Source organism: Dendrobates tinctorius, unplaced genomic scaffold (genome assembly GCF_039654945.1).
Source record: "Dendrobates tinctorius isolate UK_male_01 unplaced genomic scaffold, ASM3965494v1 ptg000008l, whole genome shotgun sequence".
NCBI lineage: Eukaryota > Metazoa > Chordata > Amphibia > Anura > Dendrobatidae > Dendrobates > Dendrobates tinctorius.
The window spans coordinates 17,482,569-17,495,317 of record NW_027361676.1 but is presented as its reverse complement, the minus strand read 5'-3'; the positions used below and the strand labels follow the sequence as shown (position 1 = coordinate 17,495,317).

General features: G+C 44.6%; 1 long non-coding RNA gene across 1 annotated transcript; it reads right to left on the bottom strand.

Moving 5' to 3' along the window:
* Positions 1-9,006: 9,006 nt before the first annotated feature.
* Positions 9,007-11,478, bottom strand: LOC141089425 (uncharacterized). The gene is made up of 2 exons (XR_012232283.1): positions 11,089-11,478; positions 9,007-10,816 (listed from the first exon to the last, which is right to left on the bottom strand). It is a non-coding gene; the product is annotated as an uncharacterized lncRNA (long non-coding RNA).
* Between the last annotated feature and the right edge of the window lie 1,271 nt (positions 11,479-12,749).

The following is a 12,749-nucleotide window of genomic DNA, read 5'->3' as shown; positions in this document are numbered from 1 at the left end:
GAAGACGGCGACGCTAAGGTGTCCAGAGAAGAGCATTGGCCAGCGAGGAGAGGGGAGGATTTTAGGTTTCTTTTTTTAAATGTTTTGAGCAATATAAGGGGCCCATCATATACTGGAGCATCATATGGGGCCCATCATATACTGAAGCATCATATGGGGAACATTATGTATCGAGCATCATATGGGGCCCAATATACTGAAGCATAATATGGGGCCCATTATATATGGGAACATCATATGAGCCCCATTATATATGGTGCATTATATGGGGCCCATCACATAATGGAGCATCATATGGGGCCATTATATATGGAGCATTATATGGGGCCCATCATATAATGGAGCATCTTATGGGGCACATTATATATGGAGCATTATATGAACCCCATTCTGTTTGTAGCAATATATAGGGCCCATCATATAAAGTATGGAGCATTATATGGAACTTATTCTGTATGGAGCATTATATGAGGCCCATTCTGTATGGAGCAAGGTATGGGGCTCATTACACTGTATAGAGTATTATGTGGGGCTCATTACACTGTTTGGAGCATTATATGGGGCTCATTATAGTGTTTAGGGTCATTATATGGGTTTCATTATACTGCCTGGAGCAATATATGTTGAGCAATATATGGAGCTCATTATACTGTATGGAACACTATATGGTACCCACAATGCTGTATGGAGCAATATATGGGGCTCAATATACTATAAGGAGAACTATGTGGTACTTATAATACTGTATGGAGCATTATATGGGGCTTATTATTTTGTATGCAGCAATATATGGGGCTCATTATTCTGTATGGAGCAATATATAGGGCTCATTAGACTGTATGTAGCACTATGTAGTACCCATAATACTGTATGGAGCATTATATGGGGCTCATTATTCTTTATGGAGCATTATATTGGACTCACTATTCTGTGTGGAGCAATATATGAGCCTCATTATTCTGTATGGAGCATTATATGGGGCTCATTATTCTGTATGGAGCAATATATGGGCCTCATTATTCCATATGGAGCATTATATGGGACTCATTATTCTGTATGGAGCATTATATGGGGCTCATTATTCTTTATGGAGCATTATATGGGGCTCATTATTCTGTCTGGAACATGATATGGGGCTCATTATTCTTTATGGAGCATTATATGGGACTCATTATTCTGTATGGAGCATTATATGGGGCTCATTATTCTTTATGGAGCAATATATGGGCCTCATTATTCTGTATGGAGCATTATATGGGCCTCATTATTTTGTATGGAGCAATATATGGACCTCATTATTCTGTATGGAGCATTATATGGGGCTCATTATTCTGTATGGAGCATTATATGGGGCTCATTATTCTTTATGGAGCATTATATGGGACTCATTATTCTGTATGGAGCAATATATGGGCCTCATTATTCTGTATGGAGCATTATATGGGGCTCATTATTCTATATGGAGCAATATATGGGCCTCATTATTCTGTATGGAGCATTATATGGGACTCATTATTCTGTATGGAGCAATATATGGGGCTCATTATTCTGCGTGGAGAATTAAAGGGGGCTCATTATTCTGTGTGGAGCATTATGTGGGGCTCAATATTCTGTGTGGAGCATTATATGGGGCTCATTATTCTTTATGGAGCATTATATGGGCCTCATTACACTGAATGGAGGACTATGTGGTACCCATAATATTGTATGGAGCATTATATGGGGCGCATTATTCTGTATGGAGAAATATATGGGGATTTTTATTCTGTATGGAGCATTATATGGGGCTCATTATTCTGTGTGGAGCATTATATGTGGCTCATTATTCTGTGTGGAGCATTATATGGGGCTCATTATTCTGTGTGGAGCATTATATGGGGCTCATTATTCTGTATGGAACATTATATGGGGCTCATTATTCTGTATGGAGCATTATATGTGCGTATTATTCTGTATGGAGCAATATATGGGATTCATTATTCTGTATGGAGCAATAATGGACTCATTATTCTGTATTGAGCAATATATGGGCCTCATTATTCTGTATGGAACATTATATGGGGCTCATTATTCTTTATGGAGCATTATATGGGACTCATTATTCTGTATGGAGCAATATATGGGCCTCATTATTCTGTATGGAGCATTATATGGGCCTCATTATTCTGTATGGCGCAATATATGGGCCTCATTATTCTGTGTGGAGCATTATTGTTACACCCGGTCCCCGTCCTGGCGCTGCGCTCAGGTCTGTCGCTGTTACACCTGGCCCCCATCCTGGCGCTGCGTCCAGGCCTGCCGCTGCTTTCCGTTCTGGGCACTCACCTCGAGCCTCACATAGGCAGCAGCCGGCCTCCTCTGGATCTCATGCTGCTGCTCAGCATTCTGTCCTCCCTCCTGCCTCCTCCTTCTGGCGCCCTGTGAGGAGATCTGTAGCTAAGACTATTAGGGCACGCCCGCCCGCTCTCTTGCCTTCTTAAAGGGGTGGCGCGCATTATTCAAAAAATACATTTAACCAATGGCTGCTCACTGGCTGCTATTTCTGGCCTCTCCTCCATAGGGAGAGCGCCGGAGCAACGAGTATCTATCATTGCTACATCCAGTTCTCATGCTAACCTGTCTGCGCTGCATCTGCGGTCTCTGTGCATTGTCTAATGCTTTCTGTTTCCACAGCATATCAGTATCCTGTGTTACCTGGTTATATCAGCAACCATCTGGGCCTAAGCCATCCCGTTCCACCTACAGCCATCCGAGTCCAAGGACTGTGTGAAGGTCACTGGAACCGACTCCTTACCAACTAACCGGATCCAGGACCCAGCGCATTACGGACTCTGCTGTAACTTTTGTTATCCCTTTTGGTCCCGCTGGGACAGCTGCCACGTGTTCGGGGTCTAACTGGAGGTAGCACCTGTGTCCTCTGGGTATTCCATTCTGGCCCTGCCTGAGGGGCTTTACTACGGGTGGCCGGGGCTCACTAGTCACACTCCCTTCGAAGCCCCCCGGACCGTGGTCCCGAGGTTCCACTTAAAAAATAAAAATAAATGTGAACTTCACCATCTCTGCCTCCGCTTCCATTCGCTACAGATTGCTCCGGCCATGGAATCCGCTGGACCCCAGAGGCCTCCGACGTTGGAGTTGTGCCAAGAGGTGACCCGTTTAAGAGATCAACAGGATAAGATCACGACGTATCTACGTAACCTGTCCACCCGCATGGATTCCCTGCAGAACCCGGCTGCTCCTGATTCATCTAGCAACAGCAACACCCAGGTACCTGCTGTCATGACAAGCATGGGCCTCCGCCTGGCGGCTCCTACCCGCTTCCATGGTGATCCCACTCAGTGTCGGGGTTTTCTCAATCAGTGTGCCCTGCACTTCGAAATCTTGGGGCATATGTTTACTTCTGACCGTGCCAAAGTGGGCTTCATTATGTCGCATCTAGCAGGAGAGGCTCTTGCCTGTTGAATCCGTTATGGGAAAAAGGAGACCTGCTGGTTAATGATCTTCAATCTTTCCTAGAGACTTTTCGCAGGACCTTTGATCAACCCAGCCGGGTCACATCTACCGCTTCTGCCCTGCTTCGTTTATGCCAAGGAACCCTCACGGTGGCTCAGCATGCTGTTCAGTTCCGCACCCTCTCGTCTGAGCTATCCTGGAACGATGAGGCGTTACTGGCTACCTTCTGGGAGGGCCTATCTGGAAAAATTAAGGATGAGATGGCTGGACGGGACAGGCCTACCATCTTGGATGACCTGGTTTCCTTGGCGACCTGCATTGACCTGCGTTTTCAGGAGCGTTCCATGGAGATTGAGCATGACAGGAGGTCCTACCACCTGGACTCTAATTCTTCCAAAATGTCTACCTCATCCTCTTCTCCTGAGGCTATGGAGCTAGATCGAGTAAGTCTGGCCAGCTGCCGCCAGGAGGCGCTTCGCAAAGACGGAAGCTGTCTGTACTGTGGTAGTTCCGAACACCTGATCCGCTCCTGTCCAAAGAAGTCGGAAAACTCCTGTGCCTAGGCTCGATAGGAGAGGCCACTCTAGGTAGAGAACGTTCCTCTCCTTCTTTGCAGATCTCAGTCTCCATGACCTGCGGAGCAATAAAATTTTCTGGACTCTGTCTGTTGGACTCCGGAGCCGCCGGAGGCTTTATCCAGCAGATGCTTGTGGATCGCTGCCACTTACCAGTTCAGGCTCTTCCCAACCCGTTGCGAGTAACCACTGTCGATGGCCAGCCTCTGACCGAACCCGTCCAGTTCCAGACTGAGCCAGTAGAACTCCGGGTAGGTCTTATGCATTCTGAAAGAATCCGTTTTTATGTGTACCCTGGTTTGTCTCACCCCTTGCTTCTAGGTTTGCCTTGGTTTCAGAAACACGAACCAGTCCTTAATTGGAGAACAGGCGAAATTCTACGTTGGGGAGATTCCTGCTCGGACCATTGTTTAACCCGGATTGAACCAGCTTCACCTCTGGTCCAACCTGCTATCCTGCCTGGATTACCATCCGCTTACTGGTCCTTCTCGGATGTCTTCGGGAAAAAGGAGGCTGAAAAACTTCCCCCCCACAGGTCGTATGACTGTCCAATAGACCTTCTTCCTGGAACATCTCCTCCCCGTGGGAGAGTTTAGCCTCTTTCCCAGGCAGAGACTCAGGCTATGTCGGACTACATCCAGGAGAACTTGGCTAGAGGGTTTATCCGAAAATCATCATCACCGGCAGGAGCAGGCTTCTTCTTCGTGAAGAAAAAGGACTGATCCCTGCGGCCCTGTATCGACTACCGAGGGCTGAACCAGATCACTGTAAAAAACAGGTACCCTTTGCCTCTAATTTCAGAACTGTTTGACCGTCTTTGAGGGGCCAGGATCTTCACCAAGCTGGATCTCAGAGGTGCTTACAATTTGATCCGAATCAGAGATGGAGACGAATGGAAAACAGCCTTCAACACCCGTGATGGCCACTACGAGTACCTGGTAATGCTGTTTGGTCTAAGCAATGCACCCGCTGTTTTCCAAGAGTTCGTCAATGACATTTTCAGGGACCTGCTTTACACCTGTGTTGTTGTCTACCTAGACGACATTCTGATTTTTTCTACTGACTTGGTCTCGCATCACTGACAAGTGCACCTGGTCTTACAGAGGCTCAGGGAGAACAGACTACGCCAAGTTTGAAAAGTGCCTCTTTGAACAATCTTCTTTGCCTTTCCTCGGTTAGGGCGGTTTCACAGGTCCAGATATTTCCGGTACTGGTAAACACGGTCCTGGAGCAATCCGTGTCCATGTGGACACGTATACCATCCGTGTGTCATCCGCTTGCGATCCGTGTGTACGTGTTTTCCATCCGTGTGCTGTCCGTGTGTCATCCGTGTGCTTTCCGTGTGAATACGTATCCAAACCTAAGGTTTCTATGTCCAAATGAAGGGTTAAAGTGTCATTTTAATGCTTTAAAATGGGAAAGGTGTGAGCCATTAGTGATGAGTGTTTCAAAAATTGACAAAAGGGTTAATACAATGACATATTAGCTTAGGGTTGTGTGTTATTATTCCTTAGGCCTCACAAATATGTCTATTTCAAATGAGGTGTTGTTGTGGTTGGCATGGCTTGTGTCATGTCGCTTTGGGGTTCCCCAACTTAGGCTTGGTCAGGAACCACGGGGAAAAAAAAGACTATGGGTTCACCCTATACTATTACTCCGTGGGGCACATGGTCATTTTACCAAGTTGTATGTTGAACTTCGCCAATACCCATTGAAGTTTGTGGCTTTTTGTCGCCTATCCATTTCTGGATTTGACACAATTCTGGAGTTTTTGCTTCCTTACCTTCTCAGACAAGACACCTGCATACGACTAAGCATTTCTCCGGAGGAGCGTTTGCTAGTAACCTTGAGGTAACTTTTGTAAATCACACATTTGACTCAGGCTTTCACATTATATTGTGTAATGTTTGATTCCCCTAGGTTACGCACTAAACATTATTTAAAGAGCCATACATGGCTTGCATAACATTCTCCTATAACTACAGGCCAAAAAACAATTTGTCTATGACGTATTACTATTAACCTAATCCTATTACCCTCAACCAAACTAGTAACATGCCAAATTTCAAACCTGGCTATTGTAACTTACACCTATGTGCTTCCTTCATGGTTGTTCTTTAGATTTTATTCAACATATCTGTTATAATTATATGTGCTGTCTGAGCTTCACTATGTTAGTATTGTTTTCCTTTCCATCATATTCTGTACCTTTTTAGTATTGTTAGACACCTAAACTATTGTTTTGTGAACAGATTCCTGGTTACTGGCAATTCTTTTTCTTCCCTCCATTTTGAGTTCCTCCTTGGAACGTCAACCATATCCGGGATTGTGCGCTCAACTTGTGATCTCATATGGGACAAGCTGAAGAGCCGATTGATGACTCAGCCAACCACACAAGACTGGGTGAGGATTGCCCAGGGGTTCATGGAAGCCACAGAGTTCCCTAATTGCATAGGTGCCCTTGATGGTAAACACATTCGTGTGAAGCCCCCAAAATCAGGGTCTCGTTACTTTAATTACAAAAAATATTTTTCCGTTGTGCTGCTGGCAGTAGCAGACAGCAACTACTGCTTTGTAATTGCTGACAATGGGGCATATGGGAGTGCCTCTGATGCTCGCATCTTTCGATATTCCAGATTAGCTAGGCGACTTGCTGAGCAAAATTTTAATATTCCCCAACCATGTGTGCTTCCTGGAGCCTCATCCCCACCTGCACCATTTATTATGGTTGCTGATGAGGGTTTTGCACTGTCCAGGCATGTTCTTCGCCCATTTCCACGTCGACGTTTGGACACCCGTAGGCGCATTTTTAACATGCGACTCATGAGAGCACGTCGATTGGTTGAGTGTGCTTTTGGGATCTTGTTGGCCTTCAAGTCAGGAATCTTTTTGCTGATTATTTTCTAACACCAGAGGGTACTGTGCCATGGCAAACTGAGATGAACAACTAATGTTAGCTTTACATATGTCTTAATTTTCTAAGTGTCTTTATGAAATTTTTGTGCCATTTGGATAATAATTTTGTTATGGACTCACAAGACAATGAGGACCCTTGATGTTGGTTGCGGCCTTAAATTTTATGTTAGTAACAGATACCTGGCCTTCTCAAAGTCTTATGGTTAACTATACCAAATAACTAATACCTCATTTTGGTTAATTTATGTCTTTGTTTAGGCTAATGCTTACTTGTAGGAAAGTATGTTTTGGCAGCAAGAAAGAATGTGTCTGTAAAAATAAAGACCACCCTGAAGCATTGTGTGTGGTTTGGAATGTTATTGTGACACATGACGATCAGCGTGAACATACATACTGACATTGCTAATTTCAATAGAAATTGCCTTTTCCCAAGCTCAATAGTTTTGCACACTTGAGTCTGTGACATATATATACAGTATATCTGCACATTAAAAATATTTGAACTGTGTGCAAAGCATGTTGTTAGGGTTCTAGGTAGAAACCCGAGAGTGGACCCTCTGGGTCGTGGCTCCAGAGCCCCCGAGGGCGAGCGGACCAGGTGATGACCACCCCCTATACAGGGAGTGTTAGGGGCAGGCCCAAGGGGGGTGAGACCACGACAGCCGGAACCAAAGGGACGACCCGGGGAGTGTACAGAGGAGAAGGCCAAAGAATGCTGAATAGAGTAGACCCGGGACAGGAGGGAACAGACTGAGGGAACCAGGACCGAATCAGGACGGAGCCGGGACAGCAACGCTGGAATGGAAGAAGGACATAAGATTAGGAGGGGTTGGCCTGGGGGTACAGGCAGAACACTAGCTAGGAGGATACAGACAACTGCAGCGGCAGAGGACCAGGCAAGGGACAGGCACAGAAACAAAGAGGAAGGCAGCAAAGGGAACTGGGCAGAGGTCCCAGACGGGGCTACAGAGCAGAGAGCAGAGCGCAGTCTAGGAGAGCGAAGGGACCTGAGAGTCGGGGAGGACGCTGCGCAGGAACGCTAAGCGCCACGGAGCATGACAAACAGGCGTCTTACCAGTCAAGACGCCACGCAGACGTACCCGGTGGGCGCCGCCATGATGGGGCGGAGCTACCGGGTCACGTGCTCCCAGGATGCCCAGCGGTCAGAAACGAGCGAGTGCGCATGTGCGGACCTCTGACGCGCCGTGACCCTGCAAAGCCAGACAGGGCACGGCGCGAGAATGAAGGGGGAGTGCACCGGGAGGCGGAGGACCCCAGGTGAGCGTTGGGGCGCGTAACACATGTCTTCTATCCTGTCATCTCCTGATGCTCTAGCATCAAACCCGCCAGAGTAATGGTTGCCTTGTGAGTGTAGAAAATATATACATCTATGTATGGATAGTGTTAACATGTTTTTATATCAGAAATATATGTATATATACAATACCTACATATATCTCATTGATATTGCAAGCTGTCATTGTGCTTACTATCTGCGCCACATGATTTGCCACCTTTGTCAATGCAATTGGTGTGTCCAATACCAACAGCACTCACCTAATGTAAGTGTTGGATTGCTGAACTTGTTTAAGCCAGGGACTTCTATTGTGTCTTGTCATCTTCTTAAAAATTACTCTAGCAGCATGCTGAAACTTGTTTCCATTAGCATCCTAAGCCAATGCGAGCTAGCTAAATAATAAATTCACACACTATCATTGCTCAATATAGGTGTAAATGCCAATATATTAGGATTTGAGTAGCATTTCACAAGTTGACACTAGTGTGAATGAGCTGTAACAGTCTGACAAAGTGTGAACAAACTGGGTGCCCATGATTGTACCTTCTTTAATTATAGTATATTTCCAGTAATGTATATTGTTGGCCATGTGGACAAAACGTACACACATTTAATAAAGATGCTCGGCTATATCTACATTGTTAGCAATTGCTGTGTGCCATTACATGTTAGTTTTTACACAATAAACTATGTACTAAATGTGAATGTTTTCATGCCTGTTTGATGTAACAGATTCATTTGTAAAAATAAAACAAAACACATAGGAACAATTAAACAAATTGTTTATTTTTGGTTCCAACATATGGCTTCAAAATGTGTTTTCCATTCCAAAATGAAAAAATAGAAAGCTATGTATTTAGCTTACAATACAACAAGAGTCTCAACTCCAACCTATCCCCCCCAAAAAAAAGGGTGCAAGCCCATACACACCCAGACATATACCAAACATTTAGGCCGATATAAAAATGATTCCAGATAATGAAAGGCTATACAGGAGCCAGACACGCAATGTGATGGCCTATTAAAACAAAGCACCTTTATAATTTTTGGGAATGTTGTTCTGGCTGCATTTTTGGAGTCCTCAAAATATTTAGCAAGATTATTTACAACTAAATCACTCTGACTAGAGAAAGACTCGTCACTGGGATTGAGTGTGCTTTCATGTTCTGGGCTGGCAGAGTGTGTGCCCATTTGACCTTGAGACAATTGGCCCTGGAGTGTTGGTGTTTGATGAGGTGTTGATGTGAACATTGTCGGGGAAACAGATGGAGATGGTGGATAAGGTTGTGGTTCCAAAGACACTCCCAAAAAGGATGACTGGACATATTGTGGGTGAACTGAAGTACTTTCTGACTCAGATATCTGGCTGGCATAGGATTGCGATGTAGTATTCTCACCTCTTGTCAAATGGCAGTGTGTAACAAAATGCTCAAACACAGGTGTCTGCTGCCTTGCTGGTAGAGTATAGGGCTGTGGATGGGCAAAACTAACAGCACTACTATCACCCACAGAGATGATGGAAGGCATGTTTTGAGATTGTTGGCTGTAAGTGCTGGTGGGGGCAGACCCTTGGACATAATGATGTCTGGAGGCACGGGAAGGAGGAACCAAACAAATGTGAGACCTTTTTTGTGAAGAATGTCTTGAGGCAGGAGCAAAAGACCCAGAAGCATGGCCGGCCATTTGGCCATAACATTGGCTAGAGGCAGGAGCAGGGGGGCCAGAATAAGGGATGGACATTTGGCCATAATATTGGCTTGAGGAAGGAGCAGGAGGGCCAGAATAAGGGCCGAACATTTGGCCATAATATTGGCTTGAGGAAGGAGCAGGAGGGCCAGAATAAGGGCTGGACATTAGGCCATAATGTTGTCTAGAGGAAGGAGCTGGAGGCAAAGGAATGGATGCAGACATGCTCTCAGCTTGATGTGTTGCTGTGATAGGTTCGGCCCGTGAGGCTAGTGTTCCAACATTTGGCACATCTCTGATGTTGGTATCAGATGCCATTTGTATGGGAAGCTGGCCAGCTCGCCATTGTTCTATGGGCCCTAGAACATGGTTGGGTTTCTGCTCTCCCTGACATGCAGCAATGAGTGTCAATATAACAGCCCGTACACGTTCCTGCCATTCTTCAGGAACTTTTGCTAGGCTGTGGGAGAGGGACCTACAAAACCTCTCTACTGAATTTTTGGGTGTCAGGGAATTGAGGATGCTTAAAACTCGCGCATCCATCAGCTCAGGCAACATTCGTGTGTCTTCATGTCGCCTGTTTCGTCGATCTCTGAGAGTGTGGGCAAGATAGCGAGGGACATTGGCTGTTGATCCTGCCTGTGTTGCTGGGGCTGATGATGTTGATGCTGCCTGTGGTGCTGGGGCTGCTGCATGTGATGTTGCTTCACCAGATTGTTGTGTGCTTCCCTGAGCAGCATCAGTGGAGGCTTCACCGGCATCAGACACCTGTTCAGGCTATGTTGGTGGAGTGGGGTCCGCTGGGGGTTCGGTCTCCGAGGCTGAGGTACATGCCAATGATCTGTCTGGGGTGGGCAAATCATCTGAGTCATCCAGGTTGTCATACGTCCTAGGAAAAAAGACATTGTGGCATAAATATAAATAATTGACACCAAACACTAAATCAACTAACTAGTTACATTGTGGTAATTTTGGAAAACATGAAGGTAGGTGTTGATTATGGAAACTTGTGTATGTGTAAAACTTGAACATTTTTAATATTATGGAACTATGGGTCCACAATTTTGGGGGGCCGTTTAAAACATTTCTGTAAAGAAATTTTTGTAATAAAATCAGTGTTGTAAGGTTATTATGTTTTGGCAAACACACAGAGTCACTTACGGATTTAGCTCCAAGATTGGCCTTAGGAAAGCTAAATTGCGGTAGTACACATATTGCCTCTTCTTGGAAGCACCGGTAGTGGAGGGGAGGGGATTAAATTCCCGCCTGAACGGGTCCCTCGCTGAGCGCCAACGCCGTTTGACCAAGTCAACTGTTGGTAAAGTGTTAAAAATGCAAAAATTACAGAAAGCACAACATTAAAATATTATTTCAATACCAACATAAGATTTTCAGCTATGTTGTATTTCCTAATGTTTGGTTTCTGGATCATGATGGCTTAACAAAAATATCAAAACAAGAAAAAATCCACTGGCGCTGACCACTACAAAGAGACGGCCTGGTGGTACCTAGACATAATCTGTGCTCAAACTGTCAAAATAAAACATAGAAAAATTTGAAAATAATGTACGTGCTCTCAAACTGCATACAAATTGGGCTCCAAAGGCACAATGTGTTTAGAAGTGAAACTGAAAGTAAATTCAATTCAAATGTCTCACAAAAAGCCTACACTTCTCAGGAGAGTGAAGGAGATAAGAATCAAACATGCCTGCAATAATACTGGTGCACTGTAGCAGGCTACTGCTGCAACACATAGAGGCTTACCCTGACTCTGGATGAAGAGCAGGTGCCGTCCTGATCGCAGTAAGTAGGGCACAATGGGGACCAATGGGTGCAGAGCAGGCTGGGATGAAGAGAAGTGTAGACTTTTTGTGAGACATTTGATGTGAATTTACTTTCTGTTTCACTTCTAAACACATTGTGCCTTTGGAGCCCAATTTGTATGCAGTTGGGGAGCGCGGTACATTATTATCACAAAAATGTCCAAACACGTTTGGCCTGGACACTAAGACTAAGAAGTGTGTGACCATTTTCATCCATGCTGTGACACAAAATGTGATGTTTGTTCACCATGCCCATGTATAAAATCCGCTTAGAAACAACATAGCCTGCCAGACTTGTGGTGTGTAGAACACAAACCTTCACACAAGTAAAAATTACCAGCAGACATATGTAAGGGCTTGCAGTGTGTAAAATATTTTGTGTGGTGTCCAGATTTCAGTCTAAATCTTCAATTTAGCACACTCAGACATATTCAGTGGTGGGTCAACCAACAAATGTGACATACAAACAGTCCAAGTGTGTTATTTTTTTTTGGCAATATGTTGTGTATGGGCGCTTTATAGTAGTATGAAGCACATGATGATCCTTACATGTAAATTAAGTCATAGGCGATCACCTTCTAATTTAAACAACGTAATTTACACTTGCAAGGCTAATTTTTTTTTCAATTTGGTCCGGAAATTCACTCATGGCTAATTTACACTTGCAAGGCTAATTTTTTTTTCAATTTGGTCCGGAAATTCACACATGGCTAAATATGGCAGCCTAGTTAGGCCAAAGCCCCAAAAATGTGAGACATCTGTTCAGATATGGTTTTATACAGTACAGACTGTTAAATATGATATAACACAATTGTTAGCCCATGAGACAGTGCAAAACTTCACATTGTTAACACAACAAAAGTGTGACAGACATGAAGCTAATGAGCAACAGAAAAATACTGCCACAGACACACACTGCATGTTTTTAAAGTTTTCACCAAGCATGGCTAATGATGAATTTGTATATTAAATATATATGATGTGATTCAAGAGACAAAT